At 27.3% G+C, this 15,947-nt stretch overlaps 1 long non-coding RNA gene and 1 pseudogene across 4 annotated transcripts; both read left to right on the top strand.

Moving 5' to 3' along the window:
• Window positions 1-396: 396 nt before the first annotated feature.
• On the top strand, window positions 397-3,173 carry LOC105433818 (uncharacterized). 4 transcript variants are annotated; one of them, XR_016140192.1, is made up of 4 exons: window positions 397-1,382; window positions 1,590-1,694; window positions 2,055-2,319; window positions 2,688-3,173. It is a non-coding gene; the product is annotated as an uncharacterized LOC105433818 (long non-coding RNA). The 4 variants fall into 4 exon arrangements; XR_016140191.1 differs by having other exon boundaries at window positions 397-1,413; XR_016140190.1 differs by having other exon boundaries at window positions 419-926.
• Window positions 3,174-13,566: 10,393 nt separating this feature from the next.
• LOC148935769 (major royal jelly protein 9-like) lies at window positions 13,567-15,185 on the top strand (annotated as a pseudogene).
• The last annotated feature ends 762 nt before the right edge of the window (window positions 15,186-15,947 follow it).

Raw genomic sequence — 15,947 nt, 5'->3', positions numbered from 1 at the left:
GGAGATGCCAAGTGAGGGATGTATATCGTTACAAAGCCGTCTTGGTCTGTTGTAACTGCGCTAAAGTGTTCCGTAAACATTGGATCGCTGATATAAGCGAATCGTTTCAAAGACGTGTTGACTATATTCTGATGAGATTACTTGATGCTTTTATACATCTGCCAGTCGGCCGCACGTGATTGCGAGACATGCAATCTCTCTTTATATGTAATTTCTAATATCTTTTTCCCGTTTGCTCCCGTGAGGTTGAGCTACCCATCGGGCGCGTCTCCGGGTGGCGGATAGGAGAGTGGCCAAACGGGGACGAGAGATCGGACCTGTCTGGTTAGTAACGGTTATAGCCTATTCCGAAGGATCTAGAAATCTGGAAGGGATAGGTAAGGCCGTTGCCGCGGACCAGCTCATGTAATTGCAACATTTCACACTGGAAGCTATTGCGATTGGCATTGTGTGGCACTGCGCGAACAGTGCCTCAAACGTTGCTCTAGGGAATTAGGCGAAACCCCAAATTTTGTTTATGCATGCGTGGATAAATAGTAAAAAGTAAAACAGATGAGAGACGGCAATATTAGACAAACGTCTAAAACAAAAAATATCTCTGCCATGGACATGGTCCCCAGTTGTTAAGCAGTTGTTTAGCAGTTGTCTGTCACGTAAAACGTACCGCTTGGTAGACATGACGTGTAATAATGACCTTGTTTACACCGATCACTTGGTACATGTATCAAGTATTATATTCGTATCAAATTGATTTAGTACGATGGTATAAACGATCGTATGACGAGTGTATTAAGTTAAGGTACGAAACGTATCATGAAGGCGTATCGTATCAAAATAGTATGTGTATTCAGCACATATGTAGCGCTGTACAAACACTTGCGTATTAAGTAATAGGCGATTTGGGTTTTATCAGATTTTCTTCTAAGGTATAAGCGAGTTTTTAATTCATCGGTTAATAAATCGCATTATGCGTAAATGCAACTTTGCTCTATAAAAGCAGCATTCGCGTATCATGCGATTCATCAATCAATGAATTAAAAGATCTGTCTTATCTTCTAAAATGATATCTGTGATCATGTCATGTAAAAAAGGACAAAATTGTGGAGAAGAGGAGATGCGTGTTTTTTTTTAGAATTATATGTATCGAGAAACAAATTCTATCAATAATGGATGGAAGAAGATATAAACACGTAGAAATTTTTCGCCTGGTTGTTCCAGAAATGGAACAAAGTGGTTATAACAAAATCAGAACAAATGAAATTAAAATTAAAAAATTTTAAACTTTCATATTTTAAATGCAAAAGAGACAATAGTGTTAATGGAGCTACAACTGTACGTTTTCCATTCTATAATAAAATTATTCAACAGGTTTAGCCAAAAGAGTTAGTAGGAAGATACCATACATTATTTGATGTGTGTATTTTATTCGAATCTTATTCCTTATATTTATTCATTCTACTCGCTTTATATCACTCGGTGTAACACACCAAGTTTAATACTTAATGTGTACCATCTTGATTCGTATTAATTGTGTACGGTGTAAGCTAGGACTGTTAAAAAACTATTAAACAGTGTATTCTGACTTTTAGTTATGTCCAAGTTATCTATTCAGCTACGTATGTAAACTGTTGATTACATATGTACATATTTATCCGAGCAAGTGATTGGTTGTAAAAGGAAAACCGGCGGAAAAGGTAAATGGAAACGTATGCGATAATATGACGTGTGAAAAGATAAATGGCGGCAATCGTTTTGTCGTTTTATCGACGATAAATCATCTTGTTGCGATACATAAATTAAGTGATATATATGGCAGAAAACACAAAAGTTAGTGAAACAAAGTATAGGCTACCTATAAACATTAAAATCTAAAATATGTTTTTTATTCTATAATATTAATATGACAGATACATGACTATCTTTCGTCATGTCGCTACCTCTTGACATGTGGCCATCTTTCGTTATGTGTTATTATGTCAATATTAATCATTACATGATATAATAATCTTCCTGCACTTAAATTACTTTTAATTTATATTCATTTGTAATTTCAGTAATAATATTGTATCGCAGCTTTAGCCTAAGTATTGTGATGTCATTGAGACGGTGATTAAAAATTATTGCGAGAAGAATTCAAGAAAGCGCGAATATAGTTACGCAATTAATGATGATGAAAAGGTTTATTATTCATGCGCCGCAACACTTGACAACAATTTAACAAACCTGATTTGTATCTGATGTCAAACTTTTAAAGAAGATAGTAGTAGCGGCAGCCGCGAGAAGACAAGTGAATTTAGCAACACTGTAGCAACATTTAAGGTTGATACATTATATTACCATTATAAATCTCTCATTCTAATCATGAAATCTTTAGAAAGGTAAATGTATGGTACTTTTCGTAAAATAACTAAAGAATATGATTTATAATTAATCACAAAGTTATTTTATAATAAAATCGAAGAAATATACATATTGCATTTCTTAACATTTCCAAATATGATATTCATGTCTCTAGTTATTTCAATAACAGTACTATATTTATATTTTTCTAAAAATCATTAAATTAAATGATTAAATGATATTAATTTTTATTATGTGGTTATAAATGATTCTTATATAAACTTTCTGCATTTAAATTGCTTTTAAATTAATGTTCTTGCTTATTTGTAATCTCATTATTGCAATAGTGTTTTGCAGTTTTATTCTGAATATTATGATGTCTTTGTGATGGCAGTCGATTTAAATGGAAAGCTGTTGGGAAGAAAATTCAGGAAGGTTTATAACCTTCCCGAGACACCTCCATGTCTCCTGATATACTAGGTCAATTGGCGATATGGAGAAAGATTTAATATTTATGCATTGTAACATTTTTAACCTGAATCTGATTCATAAACCTATAAGGGTGCCAAACTTCTAAAGAAGACAATTATGATAGCAGCGAGAAGATAAGATAATGAATTTAGTAGCATCATTCTCAAGATCATGACATGTTATTATTTTAATAACATTAATTTTTTAATAATATTAATTAAATTACATATTAAGATTACATATAACTTTTATAATTCAGTACAATATTATAATTAATGAATAATTTTAAAATGACTGTTAGGATAAATTTTTATGAATGTAAACTGTTATATATAAATTATAAATAAAAAAATGACATCAAATTCAAGCGCCCTTTGTTATTTTTGGTTTGTATACAAAAATAAGATTCAATTTCGGTTAACTTTTAATCCCATTAAATAAAAAGAAATCTTATGACATTGAATTCATATACAAGGAGTCTATTTTATAAAAAAAAGTTTCATATCAAAAAATAAATCAATTTTTGGAAAAGTATATAATGTATTTAATAAAACGTATATAATATATTTGAGAAAAAATATATAATATTTTAATGAAATGTTATTATTATTACAGAATTAAATCTACTTAGATATCTATCTATCTAATAGATACAAGTGCGATAATTATGTTAAATTTTATTGACAATTAAACATCGACATTAGTTGTCAATTTATTAAAACTTTATTAACAACTATAACTTGATAAAAATTTCATATTTTATTAATTAAATTTCATATTTTCTTTGTAAGGTGTTCTTTTTACTTTACTGGGCTTACAAATTGATATCATTTTTTCATATTACATTTTTAGTACCATTTAATAATTGATTTATTTTCTGATATGGAAAATTTTTTGTAAAGTAGATTTCTTTTATATGGTTTTACTGTTGTAAGATTTTCGTTTTTTAATGGGATTAAAGATTGGCAAAATTGAATTTAATGGAATTAAAGGTTGGCAAAATTGAATTTTATTTTTTTATTCAAACCAAAAATGACAAGGGCACTTGTACTTGGCATCATTTTTTTTACTTTTTGTAAAAAGATAATTTTGTTCTGATATATTTATTTACTAATATTAATAAATTATTTAATATACATGTGGAATTTTTTTATGCTTTTTGCATAATGAAAAGAATATAATATTAATATATAATATATCGAATAATATCAGTAATTATTTTTTAGTAATTCTTTGCGAGAAGAGTATATGGCATCTTTAAACCGTTGTTTTCGTTTAATTTACTCATTATCAATTTCAATTCAGCCATTAGGTATTTCTTCTCTACATATATTTGTATAATGATCATCTTTAATCCATGAGAAGATAATGTTCATTACTTTATAGACCTATTCTTTCTGTAATATCTCGAGTCTGCATGACATCAAGAAATCAAGACTGCTCCATATGCCGCAAGATGGTATTTATTTAATTACCACAATAATAAAGTAATTATACGGTTTAGCTATCTTATCTCAAATATGGATAAAATCAGGCTCATTCGACGCGTACAAAACGAAAGAATCCGAGAGAAATAAGTATCGCTCTGCTCCGCAAAGCGAGATATTAATCGTTAAAGTTGATGATTATTCAGATTAAGAAGTCTGTCATACCATGAGGATATGTAACGAAATGCATATGCTTCGTGATCACATGCGCATGCTCTATGGTCACATGCAAAATAAAAGTTGTAAATATAAGAAAATAATTTGTGTTTTTAAGCAGAGAATTTATGTTTTTTAAGTTTTAAAGCATATACCCTCTTTTAAAAACACAAATTCTCTGTTTTAAAAATATAAATTATTTTCTTGTATAACTTTTGCGTGTGGCCACAGAGCATGCGCGTGTAATCACGAAGCATAGCGCGCTTCGTAATGGAGCATTGTGCTCCATTACAATCTTGGCGAAAATAAGACATAAAGACCGTAGAGCCGAATGTAACTGAAGAGTGACAGAAATGTAAACAAATCTTCTAGGAAGCGTAAATTGGAAAAATGGAACGTAAAAGCATTAAATGTTCGTAAATGTTTTACATTTTTTTTACGTTTCGCTGTTCCAATCTACGCTCCCTAGAAGCTTTGTTTACACCTCTGTCACTCTTCTTTTATATTCGACTTACGCTCTTTATTTCCGCCTTATTTTCGCCAGGAAACTCTATCAAAACAAACAGTTTCAAAACCTTTTATATAAAAAGCAGGTTGTTCTGACTTTAAGACTCCTGAGTAGTCACCGCATCCATATTGAAATCGTGACGAGAAATGACATAGTAAAATTTATTGCGCTAATTTTGCAAATAAAGAGATAGTTGACTAAAATAACACCTGATATAGTTTTAAAATATATGGCTTTGTGAAAATGGGCCGCTGATATTCTTTCCCTTTCTGATAGTCAATAAATAATTGTAAAAGGCAACCTGTTCAGGTAGAAAGCATACGATTTGACTGGTGTTGAAAGAAGTGGAAAAAATATTTTCACCAAAAATAATTTTAGCTGCCGCCTGTTTTTACGAATCTGGTAAGTACGAAACAAGTCACGTCTGCACGATTAAGCACATAATAACAAAAATAGTCGCAATAAAAAATTTCGTTGGTCGCAGGTCACTTATATAAAGATGAAACAAAGATAAGATGAACAAGGATGAGTGAGCTTCTATTTTTCCGCGATGGTAAGTCGCTACCGTCAACGCGAAGTTCCTCGCTGAGGATCCAAAAAGGTCTCTACTAGTACAATGATATCCTAGTCAGAGTCAAGTCTTTCCAATTCATATCTTCAATTTATATCACCTTATCTATTAATCTTCTATAATTCTACTATAAAATTTTTAGATTGATGTAATTGTACATTTTTAATTGGATAAACTTTTTATATATAGTTTTTATATATAGTTTTTTATATAGTTATTTTATGGTTTATATCCTTAGGCTTTAGATATATCTTGACTGATTTTATAGTACATGGATGGTTCAGTTGTTTGAAGATCTGACAGCTTTCTTTTTTCTTGACATGTAGTCTATTTTATGGGAAACATCAATTTGTCAACAATTGGTTGATAACTCGAAAATTGTTGATCTTTTTGATTGCTTAAGTCTTCCTTGTCTATAGAGCCGTTTGTATTTCCAAATATATCATTATAATATATAAATAATATAAATTATATATATATCATTATCGTCCGAAACATTTATCAGAATACTGTTTGTACTTTTTGAAGAGCCACGCCATTAATAGATAAGGATGTTTCTCTACTGTCAATGAAATCCTCGCATTTCTCGCTTTGGAGCTTGTAGAAATGAGTACTGTTGGATGCTTTGCTATGGGATTGCATAACCTCTCACTATCTAAGAAATAAGAACATTTTTATTTTGACTCTTTTTATTATTTTATTAAGGCCCTCTTTCACCAATCTTCGATTAAGTTAAGCGACCCGCAGGACTGCCAAATTCAATGCTCAGAAAGTGTGTTTTTTAATCTAATATTCTTTTCGTGGTGTAGATATTTTGGTAGGTAGATGAAATTGTAAGTAATATCCGATAATTGATGTAAATAAAAGTTATTAAACAATCATTCGCTTAAACAAAAATTTTAATACTTATCTATAAATAGTTTACTTCTCAGTTGTTGGCGATCGTGATAGTCGAATTAACCGTTGGTTAGCTTAACCAAAGATTAGTGAAAGAGGCCCTAAAGGGAATGAATAATTTCTTCTGTAATCTAGGGAATTCCTCAATTCCAATATTGACAGTTCTTTTAGAATTAATACAGTTTCCTAGCATCTATAGATTTTCAAAAGTCATTAGTCTTTTACCTTTGTATTCCTTATAGATAAATTGGACAGTTTTTATTGGACAATAAAAATGTAATGGCTCTAGCAATTGGAGCATTTTAGAGTGTTTGTAGTATAATTTCTGTTATGAGGGTGCTGTTCTATGGGCACAGGAAACAGAATCGGAACGGAATCGGAAAGGTGAAAATGATGGAAACAGCCAATCAGTATCGTTCCGAAAATTTCAAATAGCTTTCCGTTCTGATTTTAAGCATCCAGGGTCTATTATGGAATTTTAATGATTCCGATCGGAATTGTGAGATTCCGACTGGCGAGGTTCCGATCTTGACGATTTTGTTCATACGGTTTTGTTATTATGGATGCCGAGCGGAATCGGCTTTTCGTTCATTTCTCTAGATGCGGAACGAGAGGAACGGGCGAAATGAACGATTACGACCAATTACAGTGCAAGAATAGTAATTAGACTTAAATATTCGTTTGCACTGGTATATATATCTTTTACTTTTCTGTTTAATATAAAAAGGAAAAAATGCAATAATATATATAATATTAAAAATATTTAATTTAATGTTAAAAGTGTAATATAATATAATATTAAAGGTATAATATTAAACGTAATATAATATTAAAAATATTTTTAATACTTATCATTATCACGATTCTCTAACCGTAAACACATTTATATATATATATATATATATATATATATATATATAAATACAAGTATAATAATAATTGAAAACATTTTCTTAAAAAACTTATAAAATATTACTTATAATATTACTTATAAAAAGTTAATTTTAATAATATTGAAAATATATGTAATATAATATTTTTAATACTTACCATTAATTGTTACTTGAAACAAATCGTTTTATACGTGTACATATATAATATTAAGAATATTTAATATAATATTAAAAATATAATTTAATATAATATTAAGATATATGTAATATAATGTTAAAAATATTTTTATTCTATTATTCTTCTATTATTTCTTCTATTATTTCTTCTATTCTTTCTATTATTTTTATTTTTAATTTTAATCTTTTAGTTTGATATAGACTTTACGCATCTTATCGCTGATTGGGTCTCGCTAATTCATTCCGATCGGAATCGACATTTCGACAGCTCGAGAGATGACGGAAACTTTCTGATCAAAACTTTCGGAAACGATTCAACTGTCCAACTAATAACTTATCTAAGAATATCTGGGGAAAAAACGAAATAATTCCGATCGGAATCGATTCCATAATAGGTGCCCTGATTTCCCATAGAGCATATTTTTCAGGAAACGGAATCCATTTTAACTTTATATTTTTTTCAAATTGATAATATTTCATCATTTTATTTAATTGATATATTAATTGAATTAAATAATAAAAAATTATAGATTATTATTAATAAATTAATATTAATATATTGATAAGAGAGAAAGAGGAAGTTTAAAATTCCATAGTGCGGGACGTTTATAGATTTCTTCAATTAAATGTTTCTTCTCAACTGACTTTTTTATTTCGCCAATCAGAGAGTGCAATATTAATCTCTTGGTTTGGGATCTGAGTATCCATGACAATTGTCTTTATATTATTCATTAAACTCTTTTGGATAATTTATCCATCATCTATACATTTCAGCATCATTAATACTACTTACACAATGAGAAAACATCAATAATACTCACCGCATTGTGAATAAAAGTAAAAATTGTCATCTATATATATATATATATAAATATGATTATATCTCTCTAAGCAAACATGACAGTGTAGCTTTTCTTGCTCGTAAATAGTTTCGTATACATCACATGTATGCGACAGTCACAGAATTCCTTTGTATAAAAAATACAAATTGATATAAGAAAAAATCAAAAGGCATTGAGCCAAGCTAGTTAGTAAATATGATATATAATGATATGAATGTATGATATAATTAAATTATTAGAAATATAAATTCATGAATTAATAAATTATTTTAATTTTTAATATAACATAATAAATAAAGAGCATACAATGAAAACAAAGAGCAACCTAACTAGTATGCTACTATATAATATATACTAATAGATACTTTGTTTGTGTTTTCTGACGCTGCCAAAAATGTCCCTTCTATAATTTTAAAATTTTATGATAAATATCTGTATATCCTTTATAATTTCTCTTTCATTTCGCCAGCAACAATTTTGTAGCTGTTTGTAACGTTACTTCGCTATTAGTTACGTCGCTATTAAGACAATGTCGAACTTTTTAGCATTCCTTCGTTAATTCTGTATTCATCGAAAATCGATGAAGAGGGAGTAAAAGCTAACTTTGCTTCGCTGCAAGAAAAAGCAACTTAAAGGTGTCCCATGGACGCAAAAAACGGAATCGAAATGAAATCGGAAAGGTGAAACAATGAGGACAGCTAATCAGCATCGTTCCGATTTCATAGCTTTCCATTACGAAAAATTCATAATGCAAATATCTGATGAGTCAAGATCAAAAGATTACTATTAATAAGACGGTGTGTTATATGAGTTTTTATTTATACTGAGAACTTTCTCAATAGTTATCTTCTTTGAAACTCTTTTTGTATCAAGATAATTGTGAAATACTTTGCTACTTTATTGTCATTTTTACAAGAAATAATTTCACTATTTCCGCTTTTATTTTTTTACTTTCATAAATAAAAAATATAAATAAAATTTAATGTACTATTTTTATTATATACTGTCTAAATTAATTTGGCTTTCCGAAAATCGTTTCAAAAATTTCATAGTTTTTCGTTCCGATTTTAAATATCCTGATTCCCCATAGAGCATATTTTTCAGGAAATGAAATCCGTTCTAATCTTAAATTTTTTTTTAATTGATAATATTTTTATTATTTGATTTAATTAATATATTAATTGAATTAAATAATAAAAAATTATAGACGATTATTAATATATTAATTGAATAAAAATTGATGAAAAATTATCAAACTAAAAAAAAATAAGGTTAGAACGGATTCCGTTTCCTGAAAAATATGCTCCATGGGGAACCAGAGTGCTTAAAATCGAAACGGAAAATTATGAAATTTTCGGAACGATTGGCTATCCCCATTTCACCTTTCCGATTCCGTTCCAATTCCCCATGGAACATATTTATTACTCTAAAATTATTACCCTAAAATTCTAACGATCTTCGCCTCTCAAGCTTTTCCTGCTTTTTTTTCGATAATAAAAAACGTAAAAAATGTGAATACTGCCTCCTAGTGTTAAAATTAGAAAAGTTATATTGGATTAGTGAGAAAGAAAAGAACACATAATAAAACAGAAAAAAACAGATAGATGTTTAAAAACGACGACATAGACGTTTCTTAAAATATTTTAACTTTGCGTTGCGATATCTCTGTAGATATAGAGAAAAAATTAAAAACACTTTAATATATAACAATGACAATCAACGCTCGATTTTGCTAAGCAATACGATAACTAATTACAACTTCAATTTTTATGTTTGGATGTTTACTACATTTTCTAATTGACTGTTCATCTAACTCTGTTTTCTTTGCCTTCCAACGGAGATCCGGTTCACTTAAAATAATCTTTCTTGACGACTTAATTATCTGATTTTTTTATATGTAAAATTATTAACGTTATATTTTTTTGACAAGATCAATTTACATTTTTATTTCATACGTTGTATCTTTGCTTAACATAGTTTTTCATATGTTATACTTCCACGATTGTCAAGATTATTTGTATATTTTTAGCGAGTGAGTGTCTAATCTATGGATATGGCTTCCACGAACATACCGACGTTTCTATTGCGATTTTAATTAGATCTTTAAGTTAATTCTGTACTAATTTTATTGATAATTACACTATGTCAGGTATTAGCTTATTATTAATTGAAGAAAACTTAATAGAAGTCGAAACATTTTAATTATACGAGAAAGTGAATTCATTGGGCTCATTTAATCGTTTTTTTATATGTCACACAAAGAAATTAATTCATTTAGTTCCATCTAAGTAAAAGAATTTAGTCATCGAAATTGCTCGTTTTTTGATCTTGTTTATTCTTATCGTATTATTCTAATATATAATTTGATCCTCCGCTGTCGATTGAATCTACTGATATGTTATCAGAAATATTCAATAACTTCGTTTTTGTTTCTCAAATTAAATTAGAATTCTAGAAATATATTCTTTCGGAGTTGAATTTTGAGATAAAATAAAATTTAAAAAATCAATTTTTTGACTTATTACTTTGATATCATTCCTTAAAGAGATACTGAATTCGTCTGTATTACCAACAAAATACGATAATTTTTGTATTGATTTAATTTTGTATTAATTTTATAGATTTGGAAATCCTTTTCCATAATTAAAATTTATGTATTAATATAATATATGTCTAGCATATGAATTTCATATTAAGAACGAAAAAAATTTTTATAATTTAGGTCTTTTTTATCATTATTTTAATATGGCATTATTTTAATATCCAGAGTTGTCAAGTCACGTCAATTGATTTATATAAAAATTTTGCTGCCTGTACCTACAAAACTGATATGCTAAAGAAGATTATATAAAGAAATAATGTTGAATTCTTAGAATTTGGCTAGATATCTAATGTGATATAAAAACTTGAAACAAAAATTTGTTCATATGTGCAGAAATGTATATATGAGTGTATACATATATGTATACATAAATGTATCTATATATGTTTAGATATGAATATGTATGAATGTTTTCGTTGAAGTTTACTCGTCAATTCAGCATCATCTTAAGATAATTTGAATGTGAAAATTATTATTAGTGTAGGTATTAATAAAATAAGCATAATGCGGATACTTCATTAAGAAAAAAAATGCATTCTTATCATTTATCTCTCTATTATATCTCTAGGATTTTCAAAATCATATTGAGAAAGATTTTGAAAATCATATTGTCAATAGAAATGAATTACGTTAATAAAAATATGCGATCCTATTAAAAAAAAATGCTGATAATTTCAAAAGTTCATAAAATAATATGCATTAAAGAAAATGCTGCCTATCATCAAAAATAATTATGATGATATTTATAATATCATCATAATTATTTTTTCGAAACAATTTTTCCCTTCAGTACTTTTCCACATTATTAAAATAACATTATTAAAAATAACAAAATTATTTTAAATAATCAAGTTAAAGGAAACATTCTGTATATAAAATTACAAAAAGTGATATATATAGAACCAAATCAAAAATTGATAAAGACGCAATACAAATGATTTTAAGATGTCTTATATTTCGATATTTTACGTTAACATTATGTTACTTTTTTTCATATAAATGTATTCGTGATATTTTTAATAAGAATTAAAATAAGAATTATATTATTAAATTATTATGTAATTAGGTCATATACATACCGCAGTATATAAAAGTATTTAAAAAACTTAACGAGATTAAAATTCTTTACGGATTTTATAAAAAGAAAATACTTTGAAGAACATTTTTTAATATATATTGAATTTGAAATAAATTATAAATACTGGATGAACCTTACGTTGTACAAATAACACTATTCATGCATTTGTGCTTGCGAGATGTTCGACGTTTTGAATTAGTTCAATTATACTATTTTAAACAAAAATGAAGCATTTTCTATTTATAACATTAATTCTATCAATGACAATAATGAGTTTTAGTGTGGAATTAAATTTTTTGTACGCATAGAAATATGTTGATTTTCTTTGGGAAAGTCCAGAGCAGAAACAAGAAGCGATAAATTCCGACAATTATAATCCTGGCTCAATTGTTTTATTATACGACATAGACAAGATAAATTGATACTGTCCGCAAATATTTGATAATAAATATTTTTAAAAATACATGTTATCAAATATATATATCAAATATATCTTTATATCTTTATATATGCAAAACATCACTACATATCACTACACATTAAATAGCATTTCCATTTTATTATACATATTTTAATCTTGTTAATTTATTTGTTTGATTTCTATATGTCTCAATTTTGTTAATGTTTTAAATTACAATTATAAAATATTGTAACAACAAATGTATTTTGCAAATAATTTTGTAGATGGTAGAACATTCGTTACTGCATTAAAAGAAAAGGTGTACTAACTTCTCTTATGACAATAACGAACGAAAAGGAAGAAGGAGGTCCACTTCTACATCTGTATCCAAATTGGTTTGGTATACAAATAATAAATGCACAGACATCATAAATGTTTACAGAATTTATGTAAGTCTTAATATTTCTTCTTGTTGTAAGCGACAATTTACATCTTCCACTTTGTTATCATATTTAAACTAATAATGTCACATACATTATTTATTTAAAATTTTAACAATCTAATAAGAGACGATAATATCTCTAAAATACTATTTTTTATTATCTCAGATCAAATGCAATCATCTTTTCCTTGTGGATAATGGCAAAATTGGAGATGATGAAGTTTGTCCACCAATTATTGATTTTTGATTTATCAACTGATAAGCTAGTCAAATATATCAATATTCTGGTTAATATTACAAGAAGTAAAAATGACACTGGATTATTAACAACAATTCTTCCTTTTGCTTTGCATTGTGAAAATATAAAAAATACTGCAATTGTTTGTATATTTAGTTACATATAATGTATAATTGTCATAAATTGCAACAATATATAATCATTTATATCTTCAAGTTCATATCTAATTAAATTTAATAACGTCTAATTAATATCTTGAATCTAATTTAAAATTATCTGTTAATACAATGTAGACTTTATATTGTATTAATAGATAATATGTGTATTGTATTAATAGATAATATGCGCGCACACACGCACACACACACACACACACACATTATCAATTAAAATATTAATATTAATATTATATACATATATAATATTAATATTTTATATATATATATATATATAATATTAATAAAATTACAACACAGATATCTATAACTGATACAATAGGAAACGGTTTAGTGGTGTATAATCCGCATATTTCGAAATTTTGTAAAGTCGAAACCGTATTAATGAAGCCAATTAATACGATTATAATTATAGAAAACCAAACTGTAGATATGGCGGACGGTATTCTTCATTTAACGATCGTTAATAAAGGCAAGTATTCTTGAAAAGAAATTGATTTAAGGATTACGTTTTCCATATAATGAGTATTAAAAACTTTAAATTTATAAACTTATATATTATATTATATTTTTGTAGTTGTTGTATAAATTCTAATAATATCTTTTCTTTATCGATATACACACACACACACACACACACACACACACACACACACACACACACACACGTGCGCGCGCGCATGTGTGTTAATATATATAATGTCTTACATAATTAATGATATAAATAGATAAAATTATAAATAGATAAAATCAGTTATACTGAATAGAAAAATCCCTTACCATTTTACGATTTTTGCAATAGTAAAATATTAATTTAAAAAAAAAACAAATGAACAGTTTTCAAATAAACAGAATGTGATTGTGTGAAGAGACAATCCTGTTATGCACATTCATGATTAAAAGCGCAATGAAATGTTTGGAAATGTATATCATAGATGAATGCTTTACTGAGAAAGAAAGAAATTCATTGAGAAAAATGCTGTGTTGACAGAAAGATGTAAATCAACATCTTCAAACTTCTTTCATCGCGTGCTAGTAATTAGCCGCGTGTTCACGGATATTTATAAATTAATATCTCATTAATTATTAAAAAAATGGTAGAATTTTTCTATTTAATATAATCTCTATGTACTCTCAAAAGATGTATTATTAATTATGGGACATTTTGTATAATGAATAATATCTTATTCTATTTTAAATTAATATTTTTATCGTGAACACTTGTATTATGTTGCTTATTCATCAGACAAGTTATATAAGATAGAATTATCAAAGCTAATAGGCTGTTCACTAAGCAACAGCGAAGCTAATGAGTTAACTCAATTGGCGGGTATCAGCTATCAGCTCAGACAGGACCGATTGTTATTCGACCGATTGTATTCGAGAAATGTGCATTATTTTTCAGCAATATTCCGGAATATTGCTGAAAAATAATGTCAATTATGTGCGCAAACACCATTAAAAAAATTGATTTTGATAACATGGTAAGACATTTTTTTAAAATATTCTTATATTCTATATATTATTTAATTTATATTCTATATAATTCAACAACAAATTTTAAATTTATAGAATGATCATTATATTAATTATTAAAATAACTTTTGTTTACAAGTAAAGTTGTATACAAGTAAAAATATAATTTCTATCACTACTAATTAAAATATTTTATTTTAAGGAAGTTATTGTGCAAAATCCCGAAAAACTGCAATGTATAAATTCAATGAAAATAATAGAAGTGCAGAATAATAGATGAAGAATAATAGATGAATTCTAAAAATATAATAATTTTGACAAATAGATGTCAGCGTTTCATTATTGGGACAGTGAATTTAAATGAAACAAATTTTCGTGTTCTCTCGATAAATATAGAATATATACGAAAGACTACGCAATGTACTTCTTAGAATTCCTAGACTTTTGTTGAATTGGTAAATTTTATTTCTTTATCTCGGAGTTTCAAGTTTAATGGGCTTGTACTGGAGATCATGGCTGTAGTTTTGAATGAATTAACCATCAGATTCTTAGTCCTACACTAATAATTTTATATAATTTTCAAAGCTTCATTTGTTTATTTTTTGGAAATTGTAAGAATTCCTACTATGAAACTGGTATTATGTAACTTTCTAATAATTCTAATTATTCAATGGATTAAGAATATTATAATCTGACCTAAAGCACCGATCGAATACATCCCTCTTTATCCTTCAGGTAGCTGCAAAGATGAGAATATAAGCTTTTTCAACTTTCAGCCTTCTTCTCTAAAGCTATTTTTTATAGCAACGACTGGCATTGTTATAAAAAACTTAAATCTTGGTGGAACCCGATCAAGTGTTAATAATTCTTTCAGTTTTTTTTCTCTAAGAAAACTAAAGCTCTGAAGAACTTCATTAAAATTTTTATTAATTTTAACTGTGATCTTCATAAAATTGTTAAAATTGATTACTGCAAGATTCAAAATTAAAAATTATTCCTTTCAACATTATTAAATGTTCTTTTAGCACTAAAATTAATTTGTGAAAAATAACCTAATTCTAATATAATAAAGGTTTACAATAAAAAACTTTTAAATGTTATTACATTTTTATTTCTTGATAATAAGCATTTACATTAATTGCGTAAGTTTATTATTTAAAAATAAATTATTTATAAAAATTATAAAGAATTTT

This window comes from Pogonomyrmex barbatus, unplaced genomic scaffold (assembly GCF_055798465.1).
Source record: "Pogonomyrmex barbatus isolate J1 unplaced genomic scaffold, ASM5579846v1 scaffold4, whole genome shotgun sequence".
NCBI classification, from domain to species: Eukaryota; Metazoa; Arthropoda; class Insecta; order Hymenoptera; family Formicidae; genus Pogonomyrmex; species Pogonomyrmex barbatus.
Note: the sequence above shows the minus strand (reverse complement) of the source record. Positions and strands in the feature narration are given on the sequence as shown.